This window comes from Mustela putorius, unplaced genomic scaffold (genome assembly GCF_011764305.1).
Source record: "Mustela putorius furo isolate JIRA1106 unplaced genomic scaffold, ASM1176430v1.1 tig00000031_pilon_pilon_pilon, whole genome shotgun sequence".
NCBI classification, from domain to species: Eukaryota; Metazoa; Chordata; class Mammalia; order Carnivora; family Mustelidae; genus Mustela; species Mustela putorius.
In genome coordinates, this window is record NW_025421260.1 from 1,513,472 (window position 1) to 1,530,551 (window position 17,080).

At 34.6% G+C, this 17,080-nt stretch overlaps 1 pseudogene; it reads right to left on the reverse strand.

Moving 5' to 3' along the window:
* Positions 1–9,410: 9,410 nt before the first annotated feature.
* Positions 9,411–9,881, reverse strand: LOC101672214 (annotated as a pseudogene).
* Between the last annotated feature and the right edge of the window lie 7,199 nt (positions 9,882–17,080).

Consider the following 17,080-nt stretch of genomic DNA (forward strand, 5'->3'; position numbering starts at 1 on the left):
CCAGAAACCTAAAATACTAACTTTCCAGGGTTCTTCATATGAGGTAGTGGAAGGGGGACTATGGGCAAACAGAATTAAAAAGCACCACAGTGAGTTATATTGGTTAGAAAATATTTTGTTTTTCATTGTCCCTATTATGAAGTAATTTTTTTTTCCCGAGTACAGTCAATATACAACCTTCTCCTATGTTGTAGGTGCAGTGGACGAAAACCTCCAAATGTCCAATGACAGCCTTGGTGTCTATTTTGTCAGAAATAATACTTATTTCTCTCAGAGAAGAATTCATCCTTCTGGCACTGGAATCTACCCTTATCAAGACTGTAGGGAGAAAAAAAATATTTCCTTTAGTCAGATGATTGTTTTGATAGTGTAATGAGCCAATTTTTTTATCCCCTTGGTCTTTATATATTCTCTCCATGAGATAGATGTCACAATAAAGAGACCTTGGTCTAAAAAATATACTGTTGGTGAGAATACAAACTGGTGCAGCTGCTATGGAAAATAGTATGGAGATTCCACAAAAAGTTAAAAATAGAACCACCATACCAGCCAGCTATTATACTACTAGGTATTTCCCCAAAGGATACAAAAATACTGATTAGAAGGAACATAGGCTCCCTGATGTGTATAGCAACATTATCACAATAATTCCAAATTATGGAAAGACCCCAAATACCCATGGACTGATGAATGCATGAAGAGGTGGCATATATATATACATTAGAATATTACTGAGCCGGGGCGCCTGGGTGGCTCAGTGGGTTAAGCCGCTGCCTTCGGCTCAGGTCATGATCTCAGGGTCCTGGGATCGAGTCCCGCATCGGGCTCTCTGCTCAGCGGGGAGCCTGCTTCCCTCTCTCTCTGCCTGCCTCTCCATCTGCTTGTGATTTCTCTCTGTCAAATAAATAAATAAAATCTTTAAAAAAAAAAAAAAAAAAAAAAGAATATTACTGAGCCTCAAAAACAAAAACAAAAACAAAACAAACAAACAAACTAACAAAAACCTAAATGAAATCTTGCCATTTGCAACAACATGGATGAAGCTAGACAATATTATGCTAAGCAAAATAAATCAGTCAGAGAAACAAATACCGTATGATTTCACTCATGTGTGGAATTTAAGAAATAAAATAAATAAACGTGGTGTGGATAAAGAGAGAAAAGCCAAGAAACACACTCTTAACTGTAGAGAAGAAACTGATGGCTATCGGGTGGGGTGGGAAGGGTGACAGGGAGTAAAGAGAGGTGGGGATAGGTAAAATAGATGATGATTATTAAGGAGGGCACTTGTATGTAAGTGTTGACTCACTAAGCTCTACACCTGAAACTAATATTACACCGTATGTTCAGTAACTGATATAAACAAATAAATAAATAAAAACATAAATATATATATATTACACTCTTTCACTGGGACAGCATCTCAGTTACATAGTTTCTTAAATTAATATTTTTTTGCCATTGCACCAATGCCAGCTGCCTCTGAATGATGGAGAATAGTAAGGCCAGTTAAGTTGTGTGGAGTGAGCCCATTTTCTTTTGCAGGATGGTCATATTTGAATAAAGTTACCTCTGTAAAACACAGAAGTGATTAAAATACTTTTTTTTAAAGATTTTATTTATTTATTTGACAGAGAAATCACAAGTAGGCAGAGAGAGACAGAGAGACAGAGAGAGAAGGAGGCTCCCTGCTGAGCAGAGAGCCCAATGTGGGGCTCGATCCCAGGATCATGAGATCATGACCTGAGCTGAAGGCAGTGGCTTAACCCACTGAGCCACCCAGTTACCCCTAAAATACTTATGTTTTGAAAACATTCAATAACTTCTCATTCCCTCTAAAATAAAACTCAAAAGCTTTATTATAAAATATAAGTTTAAGATCAAGTTTTAATTTTTCCTTTTGTTTTTATTGTCTACTAACAGTTTCTGGATTCTTAAAACTAGATTAACCCACTTGCTATTTACTTTTTTATACTTTCAGGCTTTTATTTACAGTTATGCATTTCTAAAAATATCTTAATTCATCATTTCTACGTATCCAATATTCATTATTAAAATTCAGCTCAAAAAACTAGCTCTTCTAAATTTGCAGATAGATAGATAGATAGATGACAGATAGATAGATATTTTTCCCCTCTGCCTTGTTTTTCTCTGTTGAAATATATGAGATCAGTCAATATACACTGACTCTAACTCTATATGACTATGGCTCATTTCTGATTTTAAGTTCCTCGAAGCCAGAGATTACATTACATAATTCTGTGAACCATGGTACCAAGCTAAATAGGTTTTCATCAGTTCTTTATTGAATTTGAATTAATGCACAGTTTTATATTAAGAAATGTATGATAAATTCATGATAATAAATCAATCATACTTTATTATTGAATGTTATAATTTGTTTTTTATCTTTTTTTTTTGAGGAATCAATGTCATAAACAGGGTGTTTAACTTGTCTTATTTGCATTCCTGAGGTTTTCTGAGGCATATTTGATGCATCTCAACATTTACAGAAGTGGCTGCTCGAAGCAGAGAGGCAAAACATCTTTAAAGTCTCCTGCTGACTTAGTGAACACTGAAAATACTTTCAGATAGGTTAGTGGGTACTTGGGACTTATTTGTTATCAATGATGATTAAATTAGTAAACATTTATTAAAATACTGAATAAACCAAAACTTTAATAGGATAAAAAGATTTTACTGTAAGCATGTAGGATTGTTGCTACTTTTGGTGACTAAAGTAGGTATAATTGTTTAGTTCTACAATAAATTTTGTGCTGGTTACAAAAGCATGATGAGTGTTTAAAATATTTTTAAAATTGAGGTGACTGCACAAAAATATTCATTTGTGTATATTTTCTCTAATTCTTTTATATTGCAAAATGTTCACCCAATATTTATATGAAGATGAATGTTGCAAATTTCAGTCCCAAAGACATCTTGAAAAATTCCCAATTATTCCCACTAGATAATAATTTATTAAGAAAAAAATGCAGTGGTCTGGATAGTATACTTTTTACTAACAATACATGAGACCATGATGTGCACAAATTTAAGATTAAAAAAACTTGTGATTTAAGATTATAGTGTTCTTTTATGCATAATTTTTATTGTATTTTGAGCTTTAGTAATGTTCTTTGTGATCATATTTTGGAATCAAATAGAGAGTTGATGTTGAATATATTAAATTTTTGCACTGGGGACACCTGGGTGGCTCAGTCAGTTAAGCATCTGCTTTCAACTCAGGTATCAAGCCCCACATCAAGCCCCACATCAGGATCCCTGCTCAGTGGGGAATCTGCTTCTCCCTCTCTCTGCTTCTTCCCCAGCTTGTGTGTGCTCTCACTCTTTCTCTCATTCTTGTACATCCTCTCTCTCAAATAAATAAAATATTTTTAAAAATTAAAAAATAATCTTTGCATTGAATCAATTTTTGAAAGCTTAAGCACAATATTAGTAAGTTTAAATGCACTAAAATTAGGAAATTTGGCTATATATATATATATATAAATATATATATGTGTGCATATGTCATGCATTTGCTCTCTACTTTGTCAATTTTTCACTTATTAAACAAATACTTAATGTATTTTGACTATCCAACAGTATTGGAAGACTCTCGAAAAACAATGATAAACCAAATAAATATAGACACCCTATCATGATGCTTAAAGTTATTCAAGAATCTGAACAAATCCATGCTCATGGATTGGAAGAAAAATATTGTGAAAATGCCTATTCTACCTAAAGCAATCTACAAGTTTAATGCAATCCCTATCAATACCATCATTTTTTTTTCAAAGAAATGGAAAAAATAATCCTAAAATTTATATGGAACCAGAAAAGACCTCGAATAGCCAAAGGAATATTGAAAAAGAAAACCAAAGTTAGTGGCATCACAATTCCAGACTTCAAGCTCTATTACAAAGCTGTAATCATCAAGACAGTATGGTACTGGTGCAAAAACAGACAAATAGATCAATGGAACAGAAGAGAGAGGCCAGAAATAGACCATCAACTCTACGGTCAACTAATCTTTGACAAAGCAGGAAAGAATGTCCAATGGAAAAAAGACAGTCTCTTCAACAAATGGTGTTGGGAAAATTAGACAGTCACATGCGGAAAAATGAAACTGGACCATTGCCTTACACCACACACAAAAATAGACTCTAAATGGATGAAGGACCTCAATGTGAGAAAAGAATTCATTAAAATTCTAAAAGAGAACACAGATAGCAACCACTTTGACTTTGACCTCAGCCAGAACAACTTCTTCCTAGAAACATCACCAAAGGCAAAGGAAGCAAGGGCAAAAATAAACTACTGGGACAGTCATCAAGATCAAAAGCTTTTGCACAGCAAAGGAAACAGTCAACAAAACCAAAAGACAACTGACAGAATGGGAGAAGATATTTGTGAACGACATATCAGATAAAGGGCTAGTATCTATCCAAAATCTATGAAGAACTTTTCAAACTCAACACCCAAAGAGGAAATAATCCAATCAAGAAATGGACAGAGGACATGAACAGACATTTCTGCAAAGAAGACGTCCAGATTGCCAATAGACACATGAAAAAGTGCTCCATATCACTCGGCATCAGGGAAATACAAATCAAGACCACAATGAGATAATACCTCACGCCAGTCAGAACAGCTAAAATTAACAAATCAGGAAACGACAGATGCTGGTGAGGATGCGGAGAAAGGGGAGCCCTCCTACACTGTTGGTGGGAATGCAAGCTGGAGCAGCCACTCTGGAAAACAGCATGGAGGTTCCTCAAAAAGTTGAAAATAGAGCTACCCTATGACCTAGCAATCACACTACTGGGTATTTACCCTAAAGACACAAATGGAGTGATCCGAAAGGGCACATGCATCTGAATGTTTATAGCAGCAATGTCCACAACAGTCAAACTATGGAAAGAACCTAGAAGTCCATCAACAGATGAATGGATAAAGAAGAAGTGGTATATATTTCCATAGTTTGACTATTGTGGACATTGCTGCCATACACACACACACACACACACATACATGTGTATGTGTGTGTGTGTGTGTGTGTGTGTGTGTATACAATGGAGTACTATACAGCCATCAAAAGAAATGAAATCTTGCCATTTATGATGACGTGGATGGAACTAGAGCGTATTATGCTGAGCAAAGTAAGTCAATCAGAGAAAGACAATTATCATATCCTCTCCCTGATATGAGGAGTTTGAGAGGCAACATGGGAGGTTTGGGGGGTAGGGAAAGAAAAAGGAAACAAGATGGAATCAGGAGGGAGACAAACCATAAGAGACTCTTAACCTCACAAAACAAACTGTGGGTTGTTGGGGGAGAGGGTTAGGGAGAGGTTAGTTGGGTTATGGACATTGGGGAGGGTACGTGCTATGGTGAGTACTGTGAAGTGTGTAAACCTGGTGATTCACAGACCTGTACCCCTGGGGCTAATAATACATTATATGTTAATAAAAAATTAAAAAAAAGAATCTGAACAAATGACAACAGATGCATCATAGCTACCTCCATGGATGGATGAACAAACTGATAGATGGATAGATGGATGGATAGATAGATAGAGAGATAGATAAAATGATAGATGGATGGATAGCCAGACATAGATGTGTAGTTAAATAGATTAATCAATGTGAGTAAACTCTGAAGGTAAATAGATAAATTTAAGTGAGTGGAATTAGACTCGCTTGGAATTTGAAACATCCTTGGAATTTGAAAGTCATATTGGGTCTATTTAATAATGAAACACTTATAAGAAGTAGCCAATTGATGAACAGGGAAAGGTTGTTTATGGAAAGAGAAGAATGTTTGCTTCAGTGTTATGCATACTTCATTGTGTTTCAGAAATTGGAGGAAGGAAGGAAGGAAAGAAAGAAAGAGTCAGTCCACAGTAAGTAGAAATGGCACATGAAGGGGAAAGCAACAGTAAGAGAGACAAGATTGGGAAATTAGGCATATAAATAGAAAATGGCACAGAAATAGGGAGCAAATACGTAGATTTTGTAATAGCCTAATTACTATGGAAAATAATTGAATTGTTTGAATCACAGAGAGCTTGGAGTTTTATGCTTTCTGAAAAATCTCTCAGCTTCATGGAGAATGAATTGGAAGTGGACTTTGGATCTAGGAGGAGAATGAGAGAAACATGCTAAAGCCTGGAAGCCCTGGAGGATGATGTTGGTTATACTAGAATGAAGGCAGGTACCATGAAGAACAGTGAAGGTATGAATATATATTTTAGATGTTAGATGTCTAGATATTGATGATATTTTAAAGACCAAAGTAGGAAGGAAACAGACATATAACATTATATCAAAGATAATCCTTAGCTTTTAGGAAGAATCAACATGATAGATAAAATGAAACTTGAAATGGAGACAACAGGTAGACTAAATTACTTTACTAAATGGCTAGGTGCAAAGTGGGGATGGGAGAGTGATAGGGTAAAAAGTAAATCAGGCATTCAGTTCGGAACATGTTAAAGTAACTAAAAAATATGTGTACCACCAGAATTATCAAGAATATAGTTGAATATATGGGTCTGTAATTTCATAGATGCAAAATATAAATTAAGAGATGACACCAGATGTTTTTAAAAATGCGTAAATAAACTAATTCACCTGAAATAGAGTGGACATGATAAAACAAGCGAGTCTAATTCCAGTATTAACACATCAGATTGAATAGCAATATCTATGAAAAAAAACTGAGGAAAAAAAGAACTATGTAATCTAATGGAAATTAAGGAAAGAGAATATTTCAAAAGAAATGTTCATTCAGTTGTGTTGAATGTTGCTAAGAGGTCAAAATAATTGGCTAAATATGCAAAAAATGATTTCAATATTAAGATTACTGATTACTTTGTTTATATTTGAGAAAAAAGACATGCAATTTGCCTCCATGTCTCATGCCTAGAATTAAAACTAAGGGGGATTTGAAATATTAATGAGTAACATTGCATCAATACATTTTTAGATAAAACCCTTAGAGAAGAATAAAATCGCATATGTGTTTTCTCACAAAATGAAATTGATCTACAGCATTAATTAAATTTAGGAATTGTTTATATTTAATCAGTCTTTACAGAGTGTTACAAAATTGTATGAACTTATGAAAAGAAAATAATACATGGGATTTTTAAAATTCTATTAAATATGTTATAAAAACAGCTTTTGATGATAGTATTTAGAGATAGCAAGTATGACAGTTAATACTTGCACTAAATAGTTTATATCAGGTAAACTGAAATTCTTAAATGTGTAAGAATTAGACTTATATTTACTAAGAATAAAATCTTGCAAAGAGAAATATTCTTTTCTCCACTGTGATTCCATGTTTTACTTCAAATGCATTGATGTTTAATAGCAGTTACTTGAATCAAAGCAAAATTAATCCTTGTTTCATTTGTATTTAAAAAAAAAAAACTATGCAGTTTTCACATAATTCAAAGATAGACATACACGGGATTCTGTTTCCTACCCACTCCATTATTGCAGGATTCCCCAGAAAAGCTCCAGTCTTACAAAAGCAGCTGCTTGTATTTAGTGATAATCCTCTGTACTATTAGTTTTGTCTTTTGGGATAGGAAATTGATTACCTGACCTTAACATAGTGAAGACTTTGCATGTGTCTTGCCTTCTGCCTCAGACAGTAAATTAGTTATATAAACAATGAAAAATAGTTAAGAGTACAATGATGTTGTAGCTTGATTAAGAAAAAATTGAAAAAATGTTTTTATTTCCCATAGTATTCCTTAATTTTTTTTAGGTTTTACTATTTTTTTATTTTCCATAATAAATTACAAATTAAAATGCTACTGCCTTAAATAATGCAGTCCACAGTAAGTAGAAATGGCACATGAAGGAAGTTTTTTAATGTTTTTAGTAAGCACATCCATTAACATTTTAGCAGAGAGAGACGGTGGGCAAAAGAGTGACTCTGAATACAATTACCTATCAGGATGCCTGTGTTTCTATCCAAAGAGAGAAGTGCTTTTCAGCTTGGGTACCTATAGAGTATGACAATATCCATTGGTAAACTGAATAAGAGATCAGTTACAAAGAAACATAGAGCTGAACATCTTATCTTACTTGTACTTGTACTTACAAACACTTACTAGTACTTGGCTAGTTAGTGCTGATGAATTAAAAATCAGTCTGAATACCACTCTGAATAACAATATTTTATGTGTACGTTCATTTAATTATTTGCAAAACAAAATTTATATTGTCCTAGAATATAGTAAACAACAGCCATAACTGACAAATTATTTTATTTCTTATCAAATAATTTCTTAGTATTTCATGAAGTCTTATATCACAGTATAAGATAGATTCTATTGAGAAAAACTCTATTGAGAAAAAAAAATCCGCATTTCCTTTTGCTAAGTACCTAGTGTTCTACCAACCTTTACAACAACTTTAAATATTTTCTTGGATCCTGACAGAATTGTAAGTGGAAAACTAAAAACTTCATGAAGGTAGTACTATGATTGTGAATTCTTGGAGTGTGTGGGAAATAGACAGTATATTTAATATATTAAGCATATTAAATATATATTAAGTATATAATTAAATATATAATAAATTAAATATACACATACCATATATTAAATACACACAAATATATATATGATTTTTTTGTATATCATATATATATGATTTTTTCCCTCCAAGTTTACTTTTCTTTCAAAATGTAACCTTCCAAACATTCTAGAATTCTTTTTAAATCTTCATTTTTTACCTGATATGGGCCAGAGACTTTACTTTCCCTTCTATCATTTTCAACAATACAAATCATATCCCCAGTGCTCCTTAAAACTCTGGGATTAGTAAAGCTTTATTTTAATTTCTATAGATTGCTATTAACTTCTGATTTGTTTAGATATGCACTTTAAGGGATATTTGTCTTGTCTAGTATTTGATTTATGCAAGTGCTACTAGGTTTTTATCATAGAAGTGTTTGAAAACATGCAGATTAGTGTATTTTTGAAGTCAAAGTGTCATAGCATTACGATACCTTATTATTAAATGTGGAAATTTTCCATATCATTTTTTAATTAAAAAGTTATCTTGTTTCTCTTATGCTTGTATTTCCTTTACTTATTTTAATATACATTGTGTTCTAAGTGTTGTGAAAAAGTAGCAATGAAATTTCTATTGGATTGTTTTTAAAAGTTTTGATATATTGATCTGTTTATAACTTTGAGTATTGTCATCCATCAAAATGGACAATCTCTCCCTCGACAGATTGTTGTTCAAGTGATATTTGTAATTTCTCCATTAATGTCTCCTAAAATTTGGGGTTTTCTAAGAAGCTTGTGTTATTGTTGATGGAAAATTTATTCTATTGCTTATTGTTGTTATCATTATTATTTTAGTTAATGTATTTTACTAACCCCTATACAATTCCCTGACTTCCGATTTGTTGAAGCAAGAGGTCAGACATTTACCACAATAATGTCTGTCAAAGTGGCTAGCCATAAAAACTCCAGCACCACATTTTGTAGGGCACGCCCCACAAAGGCGATTGATTGTGCTCTTCTTTCCCTCTTTAAAATATTCCAAAACAGTTAGCTTAATCTTCTTTCTCTTATGCTTATTCTTCTCAGAAATGGTGTAAGATTTATTCTTTCTTTTCTTAACACCACCCAAAGTCTCAACACAAGATGAAGAGTGGACTTTAGATATTGCAGTCATACAAAGTACATGCATCTTCCCCTTGCTTGCAAAACTCAGTCTCTGCTTATCAAGAGGAATACCTTCCTTACCCTGGCTCTTGGTTTTTACATTTTTTATAGTATCTGGAGGTTCAACCTCAAGAGTAATGATCTTCCCCATTAGGGTTTTCACAAAAATCTGCATCTTGTTGGTGGTTCCACTACAGACAATAGATCAGAAAGTGATTCTCTTGTATTTTTTAATTAGTTATTACAATTTTATAAACTCAATAATCATTTTTTTGCTTATTTTCTATCCACAAAATAAATTTTAAAATACTTTTTGATGTAAGTATTCAAAATCACTTATACACTTAGGCTTTAGTCATTTTTTACCTTGATTTTTACCCTATTATGTTTTATATTTATTCAATTAATGTGGCATTTATTAATAAATGTTCTCATGCTTATCTATCATTACCTCCGTAGAAAAAATACTGCTGGATGTGATATGGGTGGATTTTGAGAAACCTGATAAATAACACCCCTTTCCTTCATCTGAACCATTAGAAAAAATAATTTTGTTTGATCGATTAAGAAGGAAAATTAAAGAAATTCAAGTTCCTACTTATATTACCAACAAAGACTGGAATTGGTACTGTGGCTTATTTTTCTTAGTCATGTAGACTTGCTAATTCTTCTATTCAAAATTAGATAGATTTCCTCTTGGGATCATACATACTGCTGGAAAATCCCAAGTCTTTCCATTAAGATTCTGCTGTGGTAGGTAATCTTTGAAGTCTCCCTGTTTTTGTTCTTTTTTTTTTTTTTTTCTTTAATCAGATTTCTAATTGGTCTTTCTATGTCTATTATTGTCACATTTATTTATTTATTTATTTATATAGCTATATAAACATATCTTTATGAGAAAGGGAAAAAAAACTAAAGTTTATTTATAATATAGCTTTGTTTTATCTAGTAGGTTTTATTATATATTAATTTATTGAATTAATTCAGTTCTGTTTCAAAAGTATTCTGTTTCTATTGTAAACTATATATTTTTTTCTATTTTTCTGTTCAAAAAAGACTATTTTTTCCTCTATTTGTGTGTAGATCAGATTAGTATGTTCTGGTAGTTAGTTTTAAAATTTTTTACTTGTTATTGAGATGAGTATTTGTAGTTGCAGAGTTTGTTCACTCATTCAATAAATATTTATCCATCACCCACTCTGTGCAAGATACATTTCTAAGAACTAAGACAACGTCAGTGAATCAAAAAGCTGCAAACCCCTAATTTAATGGATTGCATATTCTAGGAAGAAATTTTGGAGGGGAAAGCAAGATAAAGAAGCAAAATATATTCTATGATAAAACCAAAGAGAAAAAAACAATAGGATTGGGAAAAGAAATAGGAATATCAAGAACTGTAATGGGTCCAAATATTTATGCCATTTGCAAACCAATGCATTAGCTCACCACATTATTATAGATGTTGATTGAAGAGATGAGACTCTTGGGTCAGAGGTAAATGACATTATTATTGATAGCGTAGCAAAAATCATGAACATTAGCATATTTGCCTCAGGTCTGCTTGGACCTGAGTCCCACATGGGCAACACTGATTGGCCAAGAAAGATGCCTGTACAGTTTGTTACATTACAGAAGAGAAACCCTGAGCATAAAGAACCTGAATCTTTTATAACAGAGAGTAAGGATATCTGTCATTAGTTCTGAAAGAGACACTGTATTTTCCAAGATTGTTCATCATGCAAACATACCAGAAAGATAGGGGGAAAAAAAAAAAGCCAAGACAAAACAGAACAGTTTGTGCCCTTGCTTACATGACCCACAGAAATGTAAGAGACTCCAGTGTCTCCCTGTAATATTCACCTATTGCTTTTACAACATCTTGGCTTTGGTTGAATCTCCTCATGTGTAAACTGCTGTTGGGCATTCTGGATAATGTGACTAACAGTGCCTGGGATCAAATCTGTTCTGTATGTCTCACAGAGAACATAGAGAATGTAGAGGCTGTCCTCTACAGGACTCCAAGCAGCAGAATTTGTCAAAGAACAATTCACCAAGGAACCATGTTTAAGCTTATTTCAGAGAAATCATCTTAGTCATGTGAGGCCTATATGATCTACTAGTAATGCTTTGTTTTTGTTTTTGTTTTAATATTTTCAAGTCTTTCATGACTACTTGTAAGGTTCATGTCACCATTTTAGGAGGGAAATAAATTAATTCCTAGGGTTGAATCCAGAGAAGAACCATAATTGCAGAGACCCATAGTAAGAAAGCATTGGTTACAACTGTTGGGGCCTCACATCTTTGTGGTAGTTCGATCTGCTAAGAGGCACAAGTCGACAATTCCTCTAACATAACCTCACAAGTGTTAGGTCCTGGCGTTTCCAGTTCAGTTGAATAATTAAGTTCAGTTCTTGTTTGTGGAGGGTTCATTATTCCAACCTCCCTAACTTGCCCAAACCAAGAATCAAATGTTTTTCATTCAGCCCATGGAAAGGCAGAGAAACAGCCAAGAGGATGGGAGTGAGAAAAAGATCCTGAGGTACTGACAGGCATTTTGTGGTGGACATACAGGATCCGGGGCCATCAGATTTATTTCTAACAGACACTTCAGAAGTTAAGGAAAAGAGTAATCAGATAGTGATAGGGTTTTTTTTTGTTTGTTTGTTTTGTTTTTTGACTGCCAGAAAAATTGAGCATTATAAATTTGCCCAAGTAATCCCAAGGAACTTTAGTGCACGGGCCTCTGAATTGTGTCAGGAACTATCATCTACCTCTACTGGTAGAAGTTTGATAACAATGCAGTCAGGACTGAGGCTGCTGAGGCTTCTAACTTGCCAACTAACAGGACACTGTCTATAGAGTGAGACCTTAGGACATCAGAGATTCTCATGTTAAATTCTGACTGACCCACAGGGGGAAAAATTCCAGAAAGAATTTGTGTCACTAACATTTCTGTACATGAAACTCTTCATTATCATGATAATACTCCCTGGTACTCATGGTAGAGTAACTTATTAATTTCTATTATGCCCTCAGATGTAGAAGCAACAATAGTATATTGATCTGTCCTAAAGGATCTCCCATAAAATGTAATGTTAGTGTCCCCTCCCCACTCTGAAATTTGCCAAACCCCACCCAACATGACCACTTTATTTATGAACCAGTTGAACAAGCACTTAAGATATCTGGGGAGAGAGTATGACTCACATCTACAAAGCATATTAATAGTCTATATGATTACTAAAATCCTCTGATTCAGTGGATGCCCTTTGGTGGGCATTCAAGTATCCTTAAAATCTGTGCCTATTCTGAGAGATTCACCCAAGTATCTTTTTTTTAATCCACATTTTTTCTCACATTCAAATGTGGTATAGGTTGACTTCAGTCCAAAACAAACAAACAAACAAACAAACAAAAAAAGTATGCATTATGCTGCAAGGTACAGCAAATTTTCTTCACTTTAGAAGGATGGTCATTGCATGCTGCAGACCACTGAACCTCCAGAAACTTCATTTAGGTAGCAAGACCCTAAAGTTTTGTGCTTATCTCCTACCCTCTATATCAAGGGTTAGAAAACTTTTTCTGCAAAGGACAATATAATAAATATTTAAAAATCTGTGATAGATATGTTGTTTTGATAGATATGTATGTTTCTGCTGCTCTAGTATAAAAATAACCAAAGACAATATGTAAACAGATGATCATAGCTTTGCTCAAATAAAACTTAATTTCTAAGATTGAGTGTCAATTTCTCCTCCAGTTGGAATATGTCATACTAAGATATTCAAGTACTTCCTACTCATTAGAGCCAATCAAAATGTTGTAATCAGTAATAAGCAGTGGAACTTGAAAAAGAAAAATGAAAAAAACCAAAATATTTATAGACAATACTATGACAAGGAACAGAATTGACATCACCCTACTAGGTAAGGAAAAATGGCTTCTCATAAATTTTATATATTGAGATAGGGAAGTCAGTAGTAGCCAAACCAATAGCTGCATACCAAGTACCAGGGGTGATGATTTGCCCAATAAAGAAATTAAATCAAAATAGCAGTTGCAACTCAAGTTAAAACCAAAATAAGCTAGAAATAATACAGTTATTATTCAAGTACCCCCTGACTTGGTGTAGACTAAACAGGTGACATCCATTGAATTTAGTACTTGTTACTATGGATTAGTTTTAAAGTACATTTATCATGGCCTTAATACCTACAGTTTCACCAAGGGCATGCCACTGCTTCTGTTTAATTATCTTGGTAGGGAGGGGACATTAGGAGGAGTCTCATTATGATAGAAGATGACTGTGACAGAGCTGAAGAGAATGAACATGCCCTTTCTTGGCATGTGCCCCGGGGGAGGGGGGTGTTGGGGAATGTTTTACAGGTTTTCAAGTATAGAGAAGCAAAGTTGCTGAAAAGAAACACTACAGCACGACACTCCCACGAGCAAGGAAGGCTCTTTAATCCAGGATCCAAAATCCTCAGTTTCATCCGGGTCCAAAGTTTCCATTCCAAGTTTCAGGGTCTCTTATTTTTCCTAACCTGCACCCCATTTGTCCCATGAGAAACTTGTTGAGTCTGTGAATCCAGCTGTTGTATTTCTGCTGCATATGATTTTTTTTTTTTTTTTTTTTAATTTGAGAGAGACAGAGAGTAAGAGTGAGTGAGAGAGCATGAGCAGGGGGAAAAGGAAGAGGGAGCGGGTGAAATAGACTCACCGATGAGCAGGAAGCCTGACACGGGACTCAATCCTGGGACCCTGGGATCATGACCTGAGCCAAAAACAGACGTTTAACTGACTGAACCACCCAGGTGTGACCAAAATTAAATTTTGCATTTCTTTTAAACAATATTGGTTCTGATGATACAAAAGATAACGGATCATTTTATAGCTGTTATGGAAGTTCTTTAGTTTTCAGACTGAATTTAAATTGAGAGTTAAAGACTTGAGCTGGTCATTTTCTTTCTATAAGCAGCACATTCAAAGGAATGCATGTAGCACCACACTCAGACAGTGGTCCATAATTACCCTGGAAACAGTCAAGTGGAGCCGCCTCTTGATCTCTCAAGGTACTTATTTCTGTTAGAATTTTATCTTCATCAACCACATGTGATGACTTGATATATAAGAAGCTGTGCACACTAGCTTCCCAGTGACCATTTACAAGGAGTTCAGCACTACATTAATACCCAATCTAATCCCATCCAGGAGAGGCTGTCTGCCAGAATCACTCCCAGTATCAACTCCGTATCAGTCAGCTCCAATTGGGAGTCAGAAAAAGCTCTTATTTTGAGAAAGGACATTTTAATAGAAAGAGTGCACAATTAGGCAAAAGTGGTTGACTAGTTAAAGAGGTAAGGAAATACTCTAGGAGATCTAAAATTAGTGAAGGCAGACACAAAGTTACAATCTATAGACTAAGGGAGAGTGATGACAAAGGAAGACGCCCACCCAAAGACAGATTCAAATCTCTTTGAAAAGGGTTAGACAGACTCAGAAGCCAACAGCCCTACTCGCGTAAAAGCAACTTGCCTGAGAGTACGAGCTGGAGCTATGCTGCTGGAGTCACTCACAGTTGTCACAAGGTGTGGGTTGGGCACATCAGGTCTCTAGATGTAGTCACTAGGTTGGGATAGTTGATGGAGTATGCTGCCACAGCCTTGCTGGGGAAACAGGGAAGGCAGGTAGTAAGAAGTAGTTGTTAGGTAGGAAAGTCGCTGTCTTAGTGATGGTAGAAACTTGCTCATAGAAATAGCACACTGATTGGGAGAGTGTGGCCTGAGGGAGTAGCAGGTATGCTCTTTACTTTGGGCCGTAGGTGTAGGTAGACAAATGTCCCGTGAGCTTGACTAAAACCTGCCATAAATGCATCCTCATGTTGGGAGAGTCTGTGAGGTCCACTAATACTGTTTGGGAAATAGAGCTGAAAATGGAATCTCCTGATACCTGAGAAAACTCCTCTACAAAAGAAAAGAAATAAAACCAGTTTTATTATTGAAAGAGTATTAAACCATAATGTGATGTGCATCACAGACATTTTCTAAACAGATTGCAAAAAATCTGCAATAGATACTATGAAATCTCATCCTTGTACATAGCCAAGCAACACATTTTATACATTATTTTTAAAATAAACATTAAGTAATCCTTAATTAAGAGGACTCTACCGCACCATTTGTTACATACAGCACATCCTAAATCACCTTGTAATTGGAGTAGCCACTTGTTCTGTTAAATGTTTTTAAAAGAAAAAAAAGGGGGGGCACCTGGGTGGCTCAGATGTTAAGCGTCTGTCTTCGGCTCAGGTCATGATCCCAGGGTCCTGGGATGGAACCCCACATCAGGGTCCCTGCTCAGCGAGAAGCCTGCTTCTCCCTCTCCCAATCACCCCCTGCTTGTGCTCCCTCTCTCACACTGTGTCTCTCTCTGTCAAATAAATAAATACAAATCTTTAAAAAAAAAAAATATATATATATATATATATATATATAGTATCTTTATGACAGGAAAAATGGTAGGTTGAGAACTTGGGGCCAGGAAACTGGGAGATACGGGCTGATATCTTGCATTTCAAGATATGGTTCCCAGGCCTTGACAGGTTCCCAAGTTCCTGGGACACTCTTTCACTCATTAAATAGATTTATACTCAGTTCAAAGAGGCAAAGAAAGAACATACAAGTTTTCTAAAATAAACACTTTAAAAAAGGGGAGGAAGATGGGAGTCTCTTCCCTTATTTTTACCAAGGAGAATTAAGCCCCTATTTTTAATATGTATTTGTTCTTACAATATGAGTGTCAATGGGTCTTAGCAATCATGTTTAATAAAAGGAAAACTGGAAGCAGTACCAGAACTGGGAAAGGAAGTGAAATCCTGTCTCTGTTTCCTTACAATGTCACTCTAGTGCTTTCTGTTGACAAGGTTGAGCATTTTTGCTAGCTGCAAAGAAGAGGTTTTTAGGAAGAGGATATTGCTCTATTGATTAGGAGCTGAAAGACAGTAAATTAATAACCTTGCTCACATCTTTTACACACTTTTCTTACTCTACTTTTTATTTCTAAAATAATTAATCCCAGATATTACATCATAAAAGTATATAGACATATAAATTATTACTTTTTACAGTGACAAAGTCCCCATGTGGACCCCGTTATTGCACGGTACCATAATTTTTTCAATTTATTTATTGATGGGTAATAAGTTGTATCCACAAGCACTATTTAAAATTGAAAATACTACTGCAATAAGATATACTTGCGTATGTGTGTTTTGGATTTTTGCCAGAGTATTTTAGAATAGATTTCTTCAAATGAGATCTCAGTGTAAAAGGGGAAATGCATATGTAATTTGCCAAATTCCCTTCCATAAGGTTG